The 20,391-nt window shown below is 44.0% G+C and overlaps 1 long non-coding RNA gene and 1 other non-coding gene across 7 annotated transcripts in view; both read right to left on the bottom strand.

The window, feature by feature from the left end:
- The window catches only part of LOC147376808 (uncharacterized), an 85,635-nt gene that overhangs the window by 26,879 nt on the left and 38,365 nt on the right, over window positions 1-20,391 (bottom strand). For 2 of the 6 annotated variants that reach the window (XR_015161228.1, XR_015161229.1), the window contains exon 2: window positions 11,442-11,679. The exons of the other annotated variants lie outside the window; for them this stretch is intronic. This is a non-coding gene — a long non-coding RNA (uncharacterized LOC147376808). The remainder of the gene's footprint in view (window positions 1-11,441; window positions 11,680-20,391) is intronic. 6 annotated transcript variants of the gene reach the window in all.
- TRNAR-UCU (transfer RNA arginine (anticodon UCU)) lies at window positions 11,322-11,395 on the bottom strand. Its single transcript has one exon. It is a non-coding gene; the product is annotated as a tRNA-Arg (tRNA).

Raw genomic sequence — 20,391 nt, forward strand, 5'->3', positions numbered from 1 at the left:
AACTCCCGGAGTTCACTCAAACTCACGTCCATCAAGTCGGTGATGCCATCCAGCCATCTCATCCTCTGTCGTCCCCTTCTCCTCCTGCCCTCAATCCCTCCCAGCATCAGTCTTTTCCAATGAGTCAACGCTTCGCGTGAGGAGGCCAAAGTACTGGAGTTTCAGCTTTAGCATCAGTCCTTCCAAAAAACACCCAGGACTGATCTCCTTTAGGATGGACTGGTTGGATCTCCTTGCAGTCCAAGGGACTCTCAAGAGTCTTCTCCAACACCACAGTTCAAAAGCATCAATTCTTTGGCGCTCAGCTTTCTTCACAGTCCAACTCTCACATCCATACATACACTCTCAGTAAACCATAACTGAAAAAGACACATGTACCCCAATGTTCACTGAAGCACTAGTTCATTGCAGCTATTTACAATAGTGAGGACATGGAAGCAACCTAGATGTTCTTCGACAGAAGAATGGATAAAGAAGGTGTAGTACACATACACAATGGAATATCACTCAGCTATAAAAAGGAACACATTTGAGTCAGTGCTAATGAGGTGGATGAACCTAGGGCCTATTATACAGAGTGAAGTAAGTCAGAAAAAGAAAGACAAATATAGTATACTAATGCATATATATGGAATCTAGAAAGATGGCACAGATGAACCTGTTTGCAGGGCAGCAAAGGAGACTCAGACGTAAAGAACAGACTTTTGTTCACAGTGGAGGAGGGAGAGGATGGGATGACTTGAGAGAGTAGTACTGAAACATATACATTTCCAGAGATATGGATATGATATCCATAAATATGATTTCCGTAAAACAGATAACCAGTGGGAATTTGCTGTATGATGCAAAGAACCCAAAGCCAGCTCTGTGAGAACCTAGAGGGGTGGGATGGAGAGAGAGGAGGTTTAAGAAGGAAGGGACATGTGCATGCCTGCGGCTGATTCCTGTTGATCTATGACAGAAACCATCATAAGACTGTAAAATAATTATCCTCCATTTTAAAATGAAATAGAAATTAAAAAAAAAAAACTAATAAAAAAAGAGTGATTTATCCCAGAACTCTCCCATAGAGTAATTTAATTCAAAGGAAAAGAATTATTTGACAAAAACCTAGAAACTGGAAGCAGTTTAACAGTGTTACCTAAAGATCTTGGATAAAAGTTTTGAATGATAATGTATTCAGATTAAGATAGACAATGAAAAGGATACTTTATAGCAGGCTGGTTTCCTGAGGGGCCACTTTGGAAACTATGGAGAAATACATATTTTACTTTAAAAACCTAGAAGAGAAGAATTTGTTATAGGATACTATAGACAACATCTGAATTTGAAGGATTACTAAATAAGACATCTCTTAATCTGGATAAAATTGGACTCTATCTCCTATGCTTTATACACCTTTAACCAATAATCTGCTCCTCACTCATGCCGTTTCAGATAAGTCTGACATTTTATTTCTCTTCTTTTGTATATGGATCATGGATGAGATTTACAGACAACACATGCGCTGAAATGGGATAGATGTGATCTTTGACCAAAATCAAGTCAGAAAAGAACAAAGTTTAATGTCTGTGACTTGATACACAAATAAAAAAGTAAAAGAGTATCTACTAAATGAAGCCCACATGTCATAAGGGAAATGCTGTATGCAAGAACACTGACTTCAGAGAAAAAAAAGAGTTTAGATTTTGCATCGGAAAACCCAGGCTGGTACTGTTAAGTAAGATTTCCAGCAGGTGGCGCCCTGAACCAATTAATGTGAAACACAAGCCCCAATGTGCTGTTAGATACACCTATGCTGTGTGTCTCTCAGTCTTTTCAACCCCATGGACCGTAGCCCGCCTGGCTCCTCTGTGTCCATGAGGATTCTCCAGGCAAGAATACTGGAGTGGGTTGCCATTCCCTTCTCCAGGTTAGACACACGTACATTTTAAGAATTAAAATCACTTACATACTCAAGAGATTGTGGAGTTCCATGCACTCTGTGGAACACGTAAACACATTGTACCTGAACACATTCTTCCACGGGGGACTAGAGTAACAGCATATTATGAAGGCTCACATTAACAAGCCAGACATACAAATATACATATATATGTATGTGAACTTGGATCTGTTTCTTAGAGCCAGTCTGTCTCCTCCAAATTGGTCCTTTAATACCATCTAGTAAATATTCCACCCTCCTGTGCTATATCATCATTCTCTCTCTCTCCACAATCACCAACCCAGATGTCTATGGTCTCTTTAAACACCAACATCCTCTTTTTCCCAATTAGTCTCAGAAGATGGCATGATCACTTCCTTCAAAAGAAGGACAAGGAAGAGGGAGAGGAGGAGGAGGAGCCAGCTCCATCAGCAGGTGGAACTGTCTTATCTTCCAGATGCCAACAAGCAAATCTGCATCTGCACCCATTCTATCACCTTGCCCTGCTTCCTTCCTTCAGCAAGACAGAAGGCAGCTCTACAGGCACCAAAGCGACTCCCTTTTAGCATGCTCTACATCCTATGCCCCTCCTACTTTCTCAGAAACCCTAAGCATCATTTTCTTCTCTATTTCTTTCTCTTGACTATTCGGATTCTCCTTCTCAGTGATTTCCTCCCCAGAGGTTTTTCAAACAGCTCAAGTCTCTCCCACTGACACAGATAAAATGGGTGGACATATAGGTACAGGTTCGACCGTGAGTTAATCATTGCTGAAACCAAGTGATGGGCACATGAGGGTTCATAATACTACTCTGTTGAATTTATTTACATTTGAAAATTTCCAAAGTGAAAAGTTTTAAAAAGAAAAAACAAAAAACACATTCTTGTTTGGCTCTTCCTGTCTTCCAGCTCACCAGCCTTCCTTCATCCCTTCTCAGCCAGACGTCTAAGAGTGGCCTTTCTGTGTTCTCTCCTCATCCTCCCCTCCCTTCTCTCTGCACCCCAATCTGGTTTCTTGCCCTTTTACTCCATAGAAAGTGAAAAAAACCTACCACCAGCTTTCACATATCTTACTCTAACGGATAAGTTTAGTTCTGCTTATTCTTGGCTCTGCGGTGGCACGTGGTACTCAATCAAGTCCCTTCTTAAATGCTCCCTTCCTTTGAATTCAGAAATGATATTCTGGTTTCCCTGCCACTTCCCTTGCCATTGCTTCTCTCTTTTTCTACTGTGCCATTAAACAGTAGAGTTTTTCTTAGCTCATTCTTAGGTCCTTCTCACTCTACTCTTTCTCTTGTGTGATCTCATTCACACTTTTGGCTTCAAATTCCACCAACATGCAGATGACTCCCAAAATTAAATCATTGATTCAGACCCTGACCCAGCTCTTAGCTTCAAAGCACCTCAAAGTTAGAAGCTCAGAGCTGAGCTCACCTACCCTGAACCTGGCCTTCTTGCAGGGTTTTCCTATCTTGGTCAATAGTAGGCAAGCCAGAAATCTTGGAGTCCCCTTTGACAGCTCCTTCCTCTTTGTACCATTGCCAATCTACTACCAAATCCTGCACATTTTTGCTCATAAACATCTCTAAAACCCATCTGCTGCTGCTGCTGCTGCTGCTGCTAAGTCGCTTCAGTCGTGTCCAACTCTGTGCAACCCCATAGACGGCAGCCCACCAGGCTCCCCCGTCCCTGGGATTCTCCAGGCAAGAACACTGGAGTGGGTTGCCATTTCCTTCTCCAATGCATGAAAGTGGAAAGTGAAAAGTGAAAGTGAAGTCGTTCAGTCGTGCCCGACTCTTAGCAACCCCATGGACTGCAGCCTACCAGGCTCCTCCGTCCATGCGATTTTCCAGGCAAGAGCACTGGAGTGGGGTGCCATTGCCTTCTCCCCATCTACTTGTCTCTAACTACACCGCCACCACCATCGCCCAATCCAAGCTAACCTCACTTCTCCCAACGACTACTGAACTGCTATTCAGCTCCAGTGTCTGTCTTGGCACCTTTCCATCCTGTCCTCTGAACAGCAGCTGGAGCAATCATTCTAAAATGCAAAGCTAATCACGTTATTCTTTGGCTTAAAACCCTTCAGTGGTTTCGCCTTGTTTTTCGGATAAAAACAAAACCCCTACAGTCATGACAAAGCCCTGTGGGTCAGCTTCCTGTCTCTCTCCAATTTCATTTCATGCCTCTTTCTGCCTGCCTCTCTGAAGTCAAACCACACTTGCTTTTTAGCCATTTATTCTCTCTCCCACCATGAGACCTCTGTGCTCCCTGTTCCTCTGTCTGGAAAGCTCTTTCCTTCATTCTCTGCCTGGTTATTTCCTACTGATCTTCAGAGTCAAGTCAAGAGACATTTCCTGGAAGAAGCTTTCCTTGGCCCCTCCAAGGAGGTCAGCTCCCTCTATCATAAACTTCCTCCCCTCTATCGTCTACCTCTTCATTCGTAGTTGCAATTCTACAATGTATTTGCGTGATAATCTGTGCCTCTCTTTGTTCATCTTTGTATCCCACCAGCACCTAGCTCAATGCTTAGCACACAGTAGGTGCTAAGTAAGTATTTGTTGAATGAGTAACTGAATGAATGTCCATTCTCGGTCAGGTTTCTGTATACTTAAGCTGTCTCCAGGCTACCTCCCCCAGCATCTCTGAGTGAATACTCAGGGGTCACAAGCTCATTTTTAATATTAAGATATTTCTGTGCTTTTATAACTAGTATATACCAGATACTCATATGTGGGACATGCCAGGCACTATTTTTACTATAAAGTTTGCAGCCAGATAATTATTTGTGTACCTAAAAATGCAGGTATAATGAAGTAAAACCCCAAAACTGTACTAAAATATAGAATAAAGCATAAGACTTCAAAGAAATATTGTACTTGTCAAAAACCACTTTAGTCTCTGCTTCCTGACATCTGGGGGTAAAAAAATCACTCTCCTCCACTGTTAGGGGCACAGTTAAGTAAAAAAAATGTTAAAGTACTGTTGGAAGTTTGTGCATAATTAGAAAAGAAAATAAGCTGCATATTCCTTCAAAATACGTATAATTGGTTCTAAATTGTCTGCTATTTTGGATGGCACCATGCTGCTGCTGCTGCTGTTAAGTCGCTTCAGTCATGTCCAACTCTGTGCAACCCCATAGACAGCAGCCCACCAGGCTCCCCCGTCCCTGGGATTCTCCAGGCAAGAACACTGGAGTGGGTTGCCATTTCCTTCTCCAATGCATGAAAGTGAAAAGTGAAAGTGAAGTCGCTCAGTCGTGTCTGACTCTATCGACCCCATGGACTGCAGCCTACCAGGCTCCTCCATCCATGGGATTTCCTAGGCAAAAGTACTGGAGTGGGGTGCCATTGCCTTCTCCATGGCCCTCCTCAAAAGTGGACTATAGATGTAGCAAAAGGAAGATTATTAGGGGCTGTTAGTGATTCGTAGATGATGCTCCTCCAAAACTCAGGACTGGGCTGGGTCCATGGCAGGCAACTCCCAGGAAGTGCCCTGGCCAGGAACACAGCAGCCAACCTCTGGGCTCTTACCTCCTCCCAGCTCCCCAGGAATCTGTCTGTTCTCTGGACACCCTGGTGCTCATACCTGGCTTTAAAACCCAGCATTTCTCCTAGTTAAAAAGACTTCACGTGACCCTCTCCATGGGGCCTGTGAAACCTTGTTCCCAGAACTGGACTAATGATTCCTGCAGGCTTCTATGCTCAGAGCCCCAGAGAGAAGTCCAGAGCTTCCTAGTGAGCACGGGAGACAGTCTCTTGGTGATGACTACTGTAAGATGCATCATGCATTTCTTACTCCCTCTAGCACTCCACTGTGCCCAAGCATTTTCAAGGTATGGAGACATGTGGTCCATGGCTAAGTCCCCCAGAGCCTCACACACGATCTCCAAGAAACTAGCTTGAAACATTAAATCTGAAGAAGGCTGGTTGGACAAACCATCCGTAAACAAAGGAAGCTAGTGTTTGTTTCTGCACTTATTATGGATCTACCTATCCAGACCCTTTTCCATTTTACCTTATTTAATTCTAGATATTAGTTGGATCTTCTAGAAGAGGAAACCAAGGCTCAAGAAACCTAGTGCATGCCCAAAGATACACAAATAGACAGCAAGACCGCTGATGCAGACCCAGGCCCGTGTCGTCCCCTAACAGTTGTTTCCTCTGCTATGCTTGTGTCTTCAGCTTCTTGTATCATAAGACTCTGTGTCTCGCCCACTGTCCATTCTCTCAGTAGAACCATCACAGGACAACATTACATTACAGAAGCAAAAAGATACATCTTCCAAGGAGGACACAAAGAAGTTTAAAGATGTTCTGTTCCATTACAATTTATAGGAACTGAAAAAAGACATAAACACTGAAATCATGTTTAGGAGAGTAGGTTCCACTTCCTATCGCTTTTAAATGCAAACAAAAATGAACAGCTTTGCTAGTAAGTGGAATCATTGTAAGGACAATAAACTAACTAGTTCCTAGACAAACTATAAATGATCCATGCCAGGCTAGCTTTCCAGAAATGACAGATCACTTTTGTAGGTGGACATTCTTATAAAACCCTCCATTTCTAGTGGTGTCACTTGGGAACCACACCCAGCTGCTTCTAAAAGGTGTTGTGTCCAGCAGACCAGAAAACGTTCCCTTCTCCCCAACACAGGCTATTCTTTACCAATGGTCAAAATTAACCCTTCAACACATAAATCAGATTCCACCACTCCTCTGCTCAAACCCACCAATGACTTTTCATTATCATGAAGGAAAGCTTGATCTACAAGACTTACCACTTGGTCTGCAATAGCTAAGAGTCGGACACGACTGAGCGACTTCACTTTCACTTTTCACTTTCATGAAGCATTAGAGAAGGAAATGGCAGCCCACTCCAGTGTTCTTGCCTGGAAAATCCCAGGGACGGGGGAGCCTGATGGGCTGCTGTCTATGGGGTTGCACAGAGTCGGACACAACTGAAGCGACTTAGCAGCAGCAGCAGCAGCAGCAGTGATTTGAAAATTTGGTGGAGTATTTTTTTTTTTTTTTTTTTTGCTTTGTTTCTGTAATGATTGGGTACCACTGAGTCTGGGTGAACTCCGGGAGTTGGTGATGGACAGGGAGGCCTGGTGTGCTGCGATTCATGGGGTCGAAAAGAGTCGGATACGACTGAGCAACTGAACTGAACTGAACTAGCTACAGAGAGGAAGGGAACCTGGGATTCGTGTGTCCTGCAATATGTAGATGCATCTCACACAAAGAAGACCTGCCCCATATGGTGCACTTCTTTTGAATGACCTACGGAAAGGCTAGTTGCTGGTGTCTGGACCTAAAGTCTATCTCATTTTTCCATATAAATACAGCTTTCTGCATGGTTTCAAATTTCCTAAAATATTCAGGAATGCAAAATGGTTCCTGCTTTGCAAGAATATTTAATTTATTTTGATCATAAATTTATCAGCAAGTGTGTACCAGTTTGGGAAATCACAACACTGCTGATGGTTGATATTCTTTGTGATATTTATAATAGACCTGCACTTTTTTTTTGCATATCTGCATCTATAGTTATTGCATTGGAGGTGATTCTTCATATAGATATAAGACTGCTAGTGTGGCATTTATGTATTAAAATACATAGTGTTTATTACATTTCCTTACATTTCAAAAAAAGGAATTTTATTGATTTGTTTTAATTATACTTATAAGTTGTATTACCTATAAATTCACTGCAGGATAGTAAAGGAAAAGTGAGGAGATGCCAGACTTAACACACCAGGCAGAGCTGGCTGTGATGGGGTGAGTACATCATCCTGTATGACATGCCCCGTATTTTTTTTTTTTAACCACACTACCGTGGCATGTGGGATCTTAGTTCCCCAATCAGGGATTGAACCCACGCCCCTTTATTAGAAGCATGGAATCTTAGCCACTGCACTGCTAGGGAAGTTCCAACATGTCCCATATTAATCTCTGAGCTTGACTCTCTTCATCACCGTCTCCACTCCAGCCACACTAACCTTTGTGCTTTCCCTCAGTCTTCAAGCTCATGCCCACCTCAGGCTCTCTGCTCTTGCTTTGTTTCTCTGTTTGGAATGCCCATCATCTGCATTTCATCGAGCTCTCTTGCTTCATTTACTCTCCACTCACATGCCACCTCCTGGGAAAGTCTTCCGTGACCACCAGGCTTCACATCACTCTTTTATCATCGATTCCTCCAGCAGGTATCTCTACCTACAATTCTACCATAATATTATTTACCTACTTATTCTTTGTCTCTGTCACAGAAATATGCACTCCATGAGGGAAGTGGGAGATGCTATTTTGGATCCCTGTGCCTGGAAAGTGGCATAAAGTGGGTGCTTGATAAATATTTGTAAAGTGGATGAATTCATGCAAGAAGACATTGCCTGTGTTCCTGATCCCTAGGAGCTATGGCTCTTTCTCTTTTTTATCTACATAATTTATAGCCAATCTAAGTCAGCATTAATTCTTTCAAACATATCCATCAAATGCTGACCATATTTCAAGTGGTGAGAATACAATAATAAATAAGATATATCCTGTCTGCACGCTTTGTAATTAATGGCCATTTTCAGCACCTGCGAAGCATTTGAGTCCTACAGTGAAGTGACTTTATTAAAAAAAAAAAATCTACCCATTTCTATTTTATATTCTGAGTACCTTTAAAATGTAATAATTATGATATTCATAAATTTAAAAAATTCTCTCTCTTGTGTTAAGAAAAATGTTGCTAGCACATATATAGGAATTTTTTACCAATTTGGAAAATCTTACCACTGGTCCTGGTGATGTTCTTCTACAAGTTCCCAAAACATCACCCCTCAGAGGCTGAGGGAGCTAAAAGCTGGGTGATGCCTAAATAAGTGGAAGCTTTTAGTTCCCTTCAGTGGTGTAGCCAGTGGGGACCTCTACCTACCTGGCTGAGATGAAGTCACCTACGTAAGGCACACAGGGGCCATGTGCCCTCTGAAGGACTCCACCAGCTAGAAAGCCCATTCCGTCCTCTCTGTTAGGGCAGCACAGGTCAGTACCAGCCCCAGCTGGTGGCATACAGCCACCCTGGAGGTCCCAGGCAACAGCTGATCATTCAGAGCCTTTCATTCCCCTACTCTCTGGCCAGGCACCTTTTCTGCATGCTGAGGAGTGAGACAAAAGCAACCCCCAAACTAACAAAACCTATACACTTGCACGCAGCTCTACAGAGCTATATAGAGCTGTACAATGGACTTTCTCATTCATTTTCATATTTGGAAGATGGACAGTACAATTTTGTTTTAATAAATAAGCAAGTTAAAGATCAGAGAGGCTTGGAAACTTGGCAAAGCTGCAACTTAAACCAGGATCTCCTGATTCCAAGTTAGAAAATGGAAACCATTGTCTAGCTACAATCAGGTTCGGGGGATTATCTGTGGAGTTAAATTCTCACTGATATAGAACTTGACCTGAGGAGCTGGCTACATTGCACCCTGATCAAGCACTTGAACGAATCTCAGTTCACTGCCTACTTGGGCACACATCCCATCCCAGCTCCCACGATTTCATAAAGACTACATTTCATAAAGAATACATTCATAGAGAGCTTCCAGAATTGAGAAAAGCTTAGAGTGAGCCATGATGAATGTATACCCTTGTCCCGAACTTTCACAGTGCTAGAAACTGTTGGCATTCAGCAGCACCATTATAATAGATGATGCAGGGGAGTGAGGGGTGGACTAGAAAGATGTAGGTAGTATTCTGGCTGAAAACTCTGAAATGCCTCTTCTGTAAACTCCTTCCCTACAATCCCCCATGCTCCTATCCACACACACAGACCAATTTTTCCTTTCAGGCCTGACCTTAAAGCAAAAAGATGTAGGATAAACTGAGCTAAAAATAAAAGGCTCCAGAAGGGCTGTCCAGGGATTTCAGGTCCAAAGGCCATATCCATTGGGCTGTCAGGAAAGAGTTAATATCAGAACTGGTGTTCCATCAAAGTAACTCAGGAAGGTAAAACTGTATTGGTTCTTATTGCAAGATTCCTAAGTCCCTTTAAAAGTACCAGACTAACTTCAAAAGAATTTCAGGAGTTTCAGCTTGCTGCAAACGCACACAAGTCCCCAAGCTAAAAAAAAAATTGATGGATTCATTTTGATATTTGGCAAAACTAATACAATTATGTAAAGTTTAAAAATAAAATTAAATTAAAAAAAAAATATATATATATATATATCGGTCTCCTTCCAGAGTCCTCCTGTCTGCCGTATCAATTCCCCACTTCTTAGCATGGATTGGATTCTCCTATCTCACCCCATCCCAGCTTCTTCAGAGCACAAGTGACAGCTGGCCGTGTCCTCTGGTCACCTGTCCAGAGCCCTGGGTTGGAGAGATGCTGACTCCCCAGCAGTCAGGAGGAGAGGTGAGTCTCCTCAGGTTTCCTGAGTTCACCTGAGGTGGAGGTCAGTTCCCGGCTCAGGCGGTTCCCTCTAGCTAATAGACTAGAGGCTGCAATATGAAATGAAGAGAGCCAAACCAGCCCAAAATAGAAAACCAATTCGACCAAGCTCCCAATCTTCCTGACTGTGGCCCATTAGATGAAGTAGGGAAAGAGAGCTGAAGTGGATGCAGGATGAGAGAGCTGGTGAGAAAACTGCTTGCTGGAAACCAAGAATTATGAAAAGAACATTCTGATACAAACCTCAAAGCCTGTCTGGCAAGCAGGAAAGGCTGCAAACTTTGCAGTCAAGACCACTGAAGTGTAAGACCTTGAATTTCTGGGGACAAGTTCGTCTCCTGCTGATAATTAGCATGCTGCTGTGTAGTTTATTCCACTGAGATGAAGAACAATGATTACATCTCACCTTGTAGAGGAGGAAGTGAGTGATGAGCCTTAGCACACACACACAAAAGCCTATCCTTTGGAATACAAAAGGATAGCCGACAAAGACAGCACAGGTCCTCACCCTCTACAGGACCCCATCCACCTCCTGACCCATCTTGGTCAAGGTGAGTGTTACCTTCAAGGACAACTGGACTTTTCCTTATCAGCATATGGGATGATCTGCCTTTTCATGTGCTCAGAGGTAAAGGAATGGAGCCATAGTGGTTTCAAAACCTATGGCCAGGCATCCCAGTCACTCTTTGCCAGTGATTTTTCTGCGAAGCAAAGGATTCAAAGGCTGTGTCAGGCTGAGCGGAGAGATGTAGCAGGCATCTGAGCCTTCGCTAGACAATAGAAAATTAATAAGGGAGGAACAGGGAAAGAACAAAGAGCGAGGAGACAGAAAAAGAGGGGAGGTCCAGGATTCCCAAGGAAAGGGGTTTTCTTTCTCTTCCCAGAGCCCCCAGGGAGGAATAAATATAACTATCAACCTAGCATGACAGCATATAAAATAAAAGAGGTACCTGCCAGGTGACCATCTCTGCCGGGACTCGAACCCGGAACCTCTGGATTAGAAGTCCAGCGCGCTCGTCCATTGCGCCACAGAGACCTCACCACACACACAGCATCAGCACCAGAACTGAAAAAGCACATACCTTCTGCATCACCGAGCCATCTCAGCATCCTGCTCTCTGAGCGGTGGGGGGACAGGGACAGCTGGAAAATCTGGAGTGGAGATCCACCAGCAGGCTCCATCAAAGCTTTTCTCAGTACCCTGGGTCCTGGGGTCCGCAGAGGATCGGAGGAATGTGAAAGTGGTCATTTCCCCAGTCCCAGAATCTCTGATGGAGTAGGACAGAGCGTGAGTCTTTGCTCTTCGGTTCCTCTCCATCCCTAAGGGAGGCAGGGAGACCGTCTTTCTATTCTCATGCTAATTAAGCAGAGTGCACCCAGTCCAGGAGAGAAACCCGAAGCCTTCTCTACCTCCACCCCTCTCCCTCACTGTGGTTTCATCCCAGTCCAGCTATTCTCAGACAGGGGCTGGGCAAAGCTGGGAGATTTAGGAAAACCCTCGATCCCTGAGACAAAGAAGCTTGCCTCCGTAAAGAAACAGTGTGAACGGCAGCAAAGACTGGCAGGGAAACTGGGCTCCAGAAGACGGTACAATCCTCAGCTTTGAGAGCTGTATCTATGGAGCCTGGGAAGAGGGAACGGGAGTCTGATATGATGCTCCTTCAGCATCCTCTAGAACTAAGGATGGGAGTGGAGACGGAGCAGCGGTCTGTGCGTTTGAGAGAGAGACAGAACAGACAGAGAGGGAAGGTGGGAAGAAGGGCACACGGGGGGAGGGTGAGTGTGGCAGCTCTGTAATGAAACACAGATGGTCTTCAAGCAACCCTCCACCAATACCTGCCTCCCTTCCCCCACCTTCCCCAGCTCCAAGTCTGCTTTTCTTTCCTCCAGGTCTGTCTTACTTAAAGAATGAGGATTTCTCAGCTGCTTGGGCTTGCTAGGTGACCCTAGACAATCAAACTGACCATCACTCCATAACCTTACATAAAGACTTCCATACCTACCCCAGATCAAATAAAACAGTTCCTATTTTTAAAAGCCTCCTAGAGAAAACAATGCCACAATCACTGTTTCCACTATGCCAGTCCTTCTGAAAGTCTAATCTAAGTCCTTCTAATCTCAACTTCAGCTCATTTTATCCTATTTGATTACCAGACACATCAGGGGACAACTGGCCTCTGTGTTTCCAATGACAGTACATTGATTGAAAGACTCTGATTCAGTGTTCATGACCCCACTCCCACTCAAAAGGTTACAACTAGAGTAAAGTGCTGGCTCAGAATCCCCTTCTCCCCAACCTCAGTGTGTGCTTCTAGGGCTACAGCTCTGGTCACTGCCCCCTGCCTCCAATTATAGCTCAAGATACAGGCGATGGCCAAGTGAAAAACAGCATGACAATATGAAGGGCTTCAATCAGAAGATCTTAAAGGGCCCTTCTAAGACTGTATCCTAGAGTAATAGCTCATACTTCCCTACCCGTTCCTCTAGCCCCAGTGATGGGATCAGGGAGCAAGGTGATTCAGTCAGGCTAGGATGCAAAGGGAAGAGTCTAACACCTGGGGAAAAGCAGCCACTCCAATCAAGCTTGCCTTTTGTCTAGGGCCTAAAGAGAGGAGCTCAGAAAAGTAAAACAGCTTACGCATATTACAAACCTAAAGCAAGGAGGCACAGGCTGCACCAGTCTTAATACGTTCACCCTAGACAGCTCCAAGAATCTGACACATAGAACTTGGTGCTGGCCAGAGACTGTACTACTTTGAGCGGCCAGGAACAAGGTCCTAGTCAGGGAACTCATGAGGAGGCCCAAGTACTTGTAACGCGAACCTCGATGCTCAGGCCAGCCATGAGCCCCACAGACACGAGGAAAATGAAAGCCTAGGTTATCGGGATACTTCCCACCAGACTCAGTCAGTGCTCTCTGAGACACGACACATCCTCTGCTCTTCAGAGATTGAGCCCCATACCCAAGAAATCTACCAGTCCCGAGATCTGCCCAAATCTTCACTACCTTAAGAGATCATGTGTTCCCCACAACCTGAGTGAACAGCCCCAGTTCTCCAACTTCCTCCAGACCTTCAGTCACCGTTTGATATGTTCGCACTTGGGGCTAGGGCATACATGGATGAGAGATAATAATGACATGGTCCCATCCTCAAGGATCCCATAGGTAGATTCTAATCTAGGAACTACTCTGAAAGACGGACGGGAAAAGATGGAATTGGTCTTGCTGTTTGTTGCTGTTCAGTTGCTAAATCCTGTCTGACTCTTTTGTGACTCCATGGACTGTAGCCCACCAGGCTCCTCTGTCCGTGGAATTTCCCAGGCGACAATACTGGAATGGGTTGCCATTTCCTTCAAACCTGTGTATCTTGCTTGGCAGGCAGATTTTTTACCACTGAGCCACCTGGAAGGATGGAATTAGTCTTATTGCCCAGCAAATAAGGTGCTGATTTTCCAGGTTCACACAAACCAAACAGCCAGCTTCAGTAGCAAGTTATGTAGTTTGCTAGCTTCAAAACTCTGAGAATGTGACTTAACTTCTCAATCTTCCATTTCCTCATTGTAAACTGGGGGCAATAAAAAACGCTATTGAGAAAGATGAGCTGAGACTTCAAGATGTTGTCGCCCTCCTTCCTCTGTCCCATGAGTTATACTTCTTGACTATCTTGCCTGAGTTACCTCCTTCCTCATGAACACCCTTCCTTTATCCCTCCATTACTCCCCACCTCAACCTCTCCCTTCTAGCAAAGAAACACCCCTCCCCAACAAGAGTCTCTCCAGGACTCTTTACACTTATATTCTATATCAACAAAAATATGCTGGACTTTGTCCAAGGGCTTTTATCAAATAAGAAACATTTCTCTGACGTCTATTATTTCACTTTAAATCCATCAATCAGATAAAGCTTCTTGATAAGTGTGATTAATGTCTCTCAATTAGGTTTTTAATTTGAAAATAAGGAGGGAAACAATCAAAGAAAGTGGTAGTTTTTAAAGGGGAAGGAAAGATAAGGTTAAGCCATCAAAATGATTAAAGACAGTACATCTTTTTCTTCTCTAAGCTAAGTATGTCATTTGTGTTTATGTAAACCCTTAAGAAGATGAGTACATTCTCCTTCCAAAAAAAAATTTTGTACTGATTGAATTCTCCAAAGATCTATGACTCAAGCATTACTCATACCTCTAATTGAATGCCACCCTCTGACCCCACAGACACACTGGTGATGCTCATACCTTATTTCATTCATAAAGTGTTGCTGGGATACACGTGATAAATGCCAGAAACTTCTCCCGCTGGCCCAGAAACAAATACAATTAAATCCCACATTCTATCTTGGCCCTGCTTACAGCTTCCGTATACCTATACCAACAAATCCATGTTCTAAATGCTAAAGGATATTAGATGGAGGACAGTGTAACCGTTTGGAGAGTACAGCCTTTACACACTATACTTTCATCTAGTCCCTGCTGCTGCTGCTGCTGCTAAGTCACTTCAGTCGTGTCCGACTCTGTGTGACCCCACAGACGGCAGCCCACCAGGCTCCCCCGTCCCTGGGATTCTCTACTGTCCCGAATCTTATCCATTCATATGAACATGGGCACATTCTCCCAAAGTGGTTTCCATGTACCATTTTCCAATGTCCCCAACAACTATCTTATTTTCTCACCCCTAAGAGTCAGCCCATCTCATTCCTCTTGTCAGCACCTCCAGGGAGGTTGAGAAAGGTTTGCAAGGTCAGGACTGTGGGGCTAGGCCCTACTCTGCAGAAGTTACAGGTGCTCAGTTCGTAATTCCCTACTCTTTACACAAGGCAATGGGGACATACCCATAAAGCAAAAGGCCTTTGGTTCTTCTCCAGACACTGCATCTTTTTTGGGCCTTGCTCCTTGTCATTTGTCTATTTCTCTCATGCATTTTTCTAACCCATGATAATAAAGTTTGTATGTTCCTAAAGCCTTCTATTTCCTTCCTTCTTCAGTCAAGACTTCCCTGGTGGCTCAGATGGTAAAGGATCTGTCTGTAATGCAGGAGACCTGGGTTCAATCCCTGGGTTGGGAAGATCATGACTGAGGAACTTCTATTTTTTTACTTTCAGTCAAGGAGCTTGACTGTAGATTGCTTTTTCCCTCCTCATCTTTTCCCTGTCCTTTTAAGTAGAAAGAAGTGAGATAATCCAGGTAATAACTGAGCTTGTAATCAAGCCAAAGGAGCACAAATAGAGAGCCAATTTTGCTTTAATCACAACAACCGACTTTCAGACACCATTCCGGGTCTAACTCAGTCCCACTTGGGATATCCAGCCCTTTCAAGCTTCCTGGAAAGTAGACCTAGAACCAATCTATTTCAAAAATGGGCTAGACTTCCAAAGGGTACTCAAGGTCACAGTGGAGATACTGAGGTCAATCTCTTGTGGGGGGTCGGGGGAGGTGGTCTGAGGAATGCTGAAGAATCTGGACATAGAATCTCCCCTTCCTGGTTGCTTCTACCTCCCATCATTTTCAGCTGACTAGAAAATTCCAGAGAGTATATCTCCAAGGATATGAAATGTTCTGTTTGGTCAAAAAGTATGAGGAAGCTAGCTGTTGCTGCTGCTGCTGCTAAGTCGCTTCAGTCGTATCCGACTCTGTGCGACCCCATAGACGGCAGCCCACCAGGCTCCCGAGTCCCTGGGATTCTCCAGGCAAGAACACTGGAGTGGGTTGCCATTTCCTTCTCCAATGCATGACAAAGTGAAAAGTAAAAGTGAAGTCGTGTCCGACTCCTAGCGACCCCATGAACTGCAGCCACGAACTGCAGCCTACCAGGCTCCTCCGGCTATGGGATTTTCCAGGCAAGAGTACTGGAGTGGGTTGCCATTGCCTTCTCCGAGCAGTGTCTAACAAAACAAGAGGAAGTGGGCTGACACATCCCACCAGATCTTTCTGGGAATTTGCTGGAAAATGTTCTCAGCTTTACCCAGGTTTTCCTCCTAAATGTGTAATTTCTGGTATTTCCTCTCTAGTTCAACACTCTTCTCTTTAAAATCCAGGCTCTCTCGTGATTTCCCTGGCAGTCCTGGAGTTAAGACTCCTCACTTCCAGTGCAGGGGGTGCGGGCTAGATCCCTCAGGGAACTAAGATCCCACATGCCTCCATTACTAACTCTAAGTCGTCCCCTTCTCATGCGTTCAGTACTAACTTCCCTGTCATGTCTTCCCACTGTTTCTTCTCCTCACCATCTCCACCAGTTTCTCCTTCTTCCTCAGGGCACATCCACCTTAGTCATTTCCTGATTTAAACGCCCTTTCCCCTCTGTGCACACCGCTCCTCACTCAGGTTCATTTCACTACTTCCCACATTCTGCAGCTGCCATTCCCTAATCCTTTCCCACCCAGTCACCATCCTCTGCAAGGCACAATTTCTTGGCCCTTTCCCTATCTGTTCTCATCTCCCCTTGGATCCATCTACTCTAAGACTGTTGCCCAAGCTCACTGTTCCTGGTCTCTCCCATATTCAGCCCATTGCTCCTCTCTGTCTTCGCCCTCCATAACCACTATCCCAAAGGTTTTTTGAGTTTCCCAGCCTCTCATGCTCCTTGACTCTCACTGTCTCAGTAGACTGTCACTTGGCTCCAGAGTCTTGATTTTGTCTTTCCTTCATCCCCAGGCTCTCTTTTTCCTTCCTCCAGATTTCATGTCCCAGATCTCTTTCTTTTCCACCCATCTTCCTAGCCCAGACTTTTTCTCCTTCTTAAATCTTCAGTTTATAGTTCTTGTTCTGAATCTCTCTACCCAGTCCACACAGATCAAGATTTCTGAGGGTTGTCCAGAGTGACCTGCTGGTCCTTCCCTTCCTTTCCATTTTCGCCTCTAGACATCCTGGAATCTTCCTGTCTCCACGACACACCTGTGTCTCTTCTAGTTCTTAGATCGCGGCTCTGTGCACCACTGGCTTTAAAACCAGGAGGCCCCAAATAGGGCCCTGCTAATCCCCATGGCATTTAGTTACCAGAGGACAGGCTGGCAACTAGGCTTCTTAATCTTCATAGTGACAAGGGGCCCTTGATTCTTAAAAGGTCAAATGCTCTAGGCTAGAGGTCAAAGAATTAGAAGATGCATCCTTAAAATGCCAATTACTCTGTAGTCATTGGCCAAGGGATTCAAGAACATTGGTTTTGCCTAATATTAGGAGTAAACTGGGCTTTCTTTTTCTTTTGCCTACCTCAGCTCCACTTCCCATTCAGCCAGGAAGAAACCTTGAGGTGAACACAGCAAAGTAGACTCATAATGGCCAGACAAGAACGGTACTCATCTTTTACAATACATCAGTTTAATTAAACCAAAAAGTACATCCATGAAAGTTTCAATTCCAGGAACTAAATTTGTCCTTATTAAGGACCTTCTGCTTGACAAGCGATTGTTGTTGTAGTTGTTGTTGTTCAGTCACTAAGTGGAAGTGGAGTCGCTCAGTTGCGTCCGACTCTTTGCAACCCCGTGGACTGTAGCCCACCAGGCTCCTCCATCCATGGGATTCTCCAAGCAAGAATACTGGAGTGGGTTGCCATTTCCTTCTCCAGGGGATCTTCCTGACCCAGGGATCGAACCCAGGTCTCCCACATTGCAGGCAGATGCTGTAACCTCTGAGCCACCAGGGAAACCCTGTTTAGTCACTAAGTTGTGTCCAACTCTTTGTGACCCCATGAACTGTAGCATACTAGGCTTCCCTGTCCTTCACTATCTCTTGGAGTTTGCTCAAGTTCATGTTCATTGAGTCAGTGATGCCCGTGACAAGCCATAGCAACATCTATACTATACAGTCTATCCTTACATGACAGTCCATTACTACCTGCACACTGGAAACAGGGTCATGGGAAAGCATTTTACCTTGAGTAAACCAGTTGGTCTCCTCCAGTTTCAGTTTCTCCTCCTTTAAAAAGCGGCAGCTGAATTTCCAAGGTCCTTCCTCGTGCTAACTATCTATGATTCTAAGAGTCATTATTAACAATAGACATAATGATGATAAAAGGATTTTGAACTTCTTATCTCATTTTAGCATCAGAACAGCCCTACATTATGGAAAAAGTGATTATCCTTATGCTCCTTTTACAAAAGAAAAACCTTGATGAAAGACACCAAGCGACATACCCAAAGTCACTTAGCTCAGAAGTGGTGGGGCTGGGGAGCTGTGTTCCGACCTCTGCCACCACTCCACAGGAGGCATCCACTGACAGGCACAGGGTGCCCGTATGATTTGTCCCAGGAAGTGAGATTCTGAGAATTTTTCTCACATTTGTGTTCAGAGGGGGACAGCCTAAGGAAGGACAGGAGGGCCTGGAAATGGCCCCAGGGTAGAGGAGGAGATAGAGGTAGAGGAAGAAGCTATGGCGTTTAGAAGACAGACAGCAGCATGGGGTAAGGCAGCTCTATGTAGGCCCTCCTTTAGTGACTTACTCCCCTTTCAGTTACCTTAAGAAAAACACAGGAAACGTTTATCTGCCGTCCAGATAAATAAAATAACTTGCTTGAGATCAGTCAGTTCGTCATTCACAAAGCTGACACTTAGTTTCAGGTTTCTGACTCCTGCTTTGGTGCCTTTTTTTAAAAAATCAATCATCAAGACATCTTTTAATGAAATACATCAACTAACAGGTAGGTGAAAGCACATTTTAACAGATTCAATCCTTAGATAAAACATAGCACTCATTCATCTCATATAAATGCAAAATTTTAAAAACACTTTTTTTTCCCAGGACTTCTCTGGTGGTCCAGTGGCTATGACTTTGTGCCACAATGCAAGAGGAGCACAGGTTCAATCCCTGGTTGAGGAATTACATCCCACATGCCAAAACTAACACCTGGCACAGCCAAATAAAAAAATTTAAAAAAAATTTTTTTTTCCTTGTAATGAGAACTCTTAGGATGTACTCTTAACTTTCATACATAACAAAGAGCAGTGTTAAATTTCAGTGCCATTTTTATTCCTTTATGGTATCACTGCGGAGAAGACGATGGCACCCCACTCCAGTGCTCTTGCCTGGAAAATCCCATGGATGGAGGAGCCTGGTAGGCTGCAGTCCATGGGGTCGCTAAGAGTCAGACATGACTGAGCGACTTCACTTTCACTTTTCACTTTCATGCACTGGAGAAGGAAATGGCAACCCACTCCAGTGTTCTTGCCTGGAGAATCCCAGGGATGGGGGAGCCTGGTGGGCTGCCATCTATGGGGTTGCACAGAGTTGGACACGACTGAAGCGACTTAGCAGCAGCAGCAGCTGCATGGTATCACTGAATAACTCTTGAATCTTCAACACAGTGGTTATGCATTGGGTATGGGGAAAGGAAGGGAGAGGAAGACCAAGATGCTAAAATCAGTTAAGTATTCAGACTAAACTGATAAATTAGAAAATCAAAAGCATTGAATAAACTCTTCCCAGGACCACTGAAGGCTCCAAATGGAAAATGAGTTTAAAATAATTGCCTCATTTTTAACCTTATGCATCAGTTGAATTTTTACCACATGCTCTTATGACACTAATAAATTTTTTAAAATAGTTTGAAATTAAATTGATAATGCTAAGTGAGTACATGCTAGCTCTTTATTTTCTATATTTCTGGAGTCTATAATTTTTGTCAACCCTCTCCATCTGTAATTACATAGATTCATAAACTCGTGACCATAGAAATTAAATTACTTATCCAAAATTACAAAAATAGACTAACCATTACGGTGCAATTGGAAAACTACAGACTTTAAAGTCGGGGTTGACCAAGGTTTGAATCTCAGTTCTCCAACTTACTATGTGATGATGGGCACCACGGGGCACCTAAATGAACCTCTCTGAGGTTTGAATTACTCTTCTGATTTCTACAATGCACACAAATAATAATGCCTTTAAGGAGTAAATGAGATAAAGGATGAGAAAATCCTCAGCAGACTACTGCCAGGCAGCCTCCATTTTTATAGAGAAGAGCTTAGGCTCAGGCTTTCTTCTCTTACCCCCTACCCATTCCTCAATTGACTTCAACCAGGATAATGCAAAAATGCCCTGCCAAAT

This window comes from Bos grunniens, chromosome 3 (genome assembly GCF_055505025.1).
Source record: "Bos grunniens cultivar Pamir isolate PY7600 chromosome 3, Bosgru_T2T1.0, whole genome shotgun sequence".
Classification (NCBI taxonomy): Eukaryota; Metazoa; Chordata; class Mammalia; order Artiodactyla; family Bovidae; genus Bos; species Bos grunniens.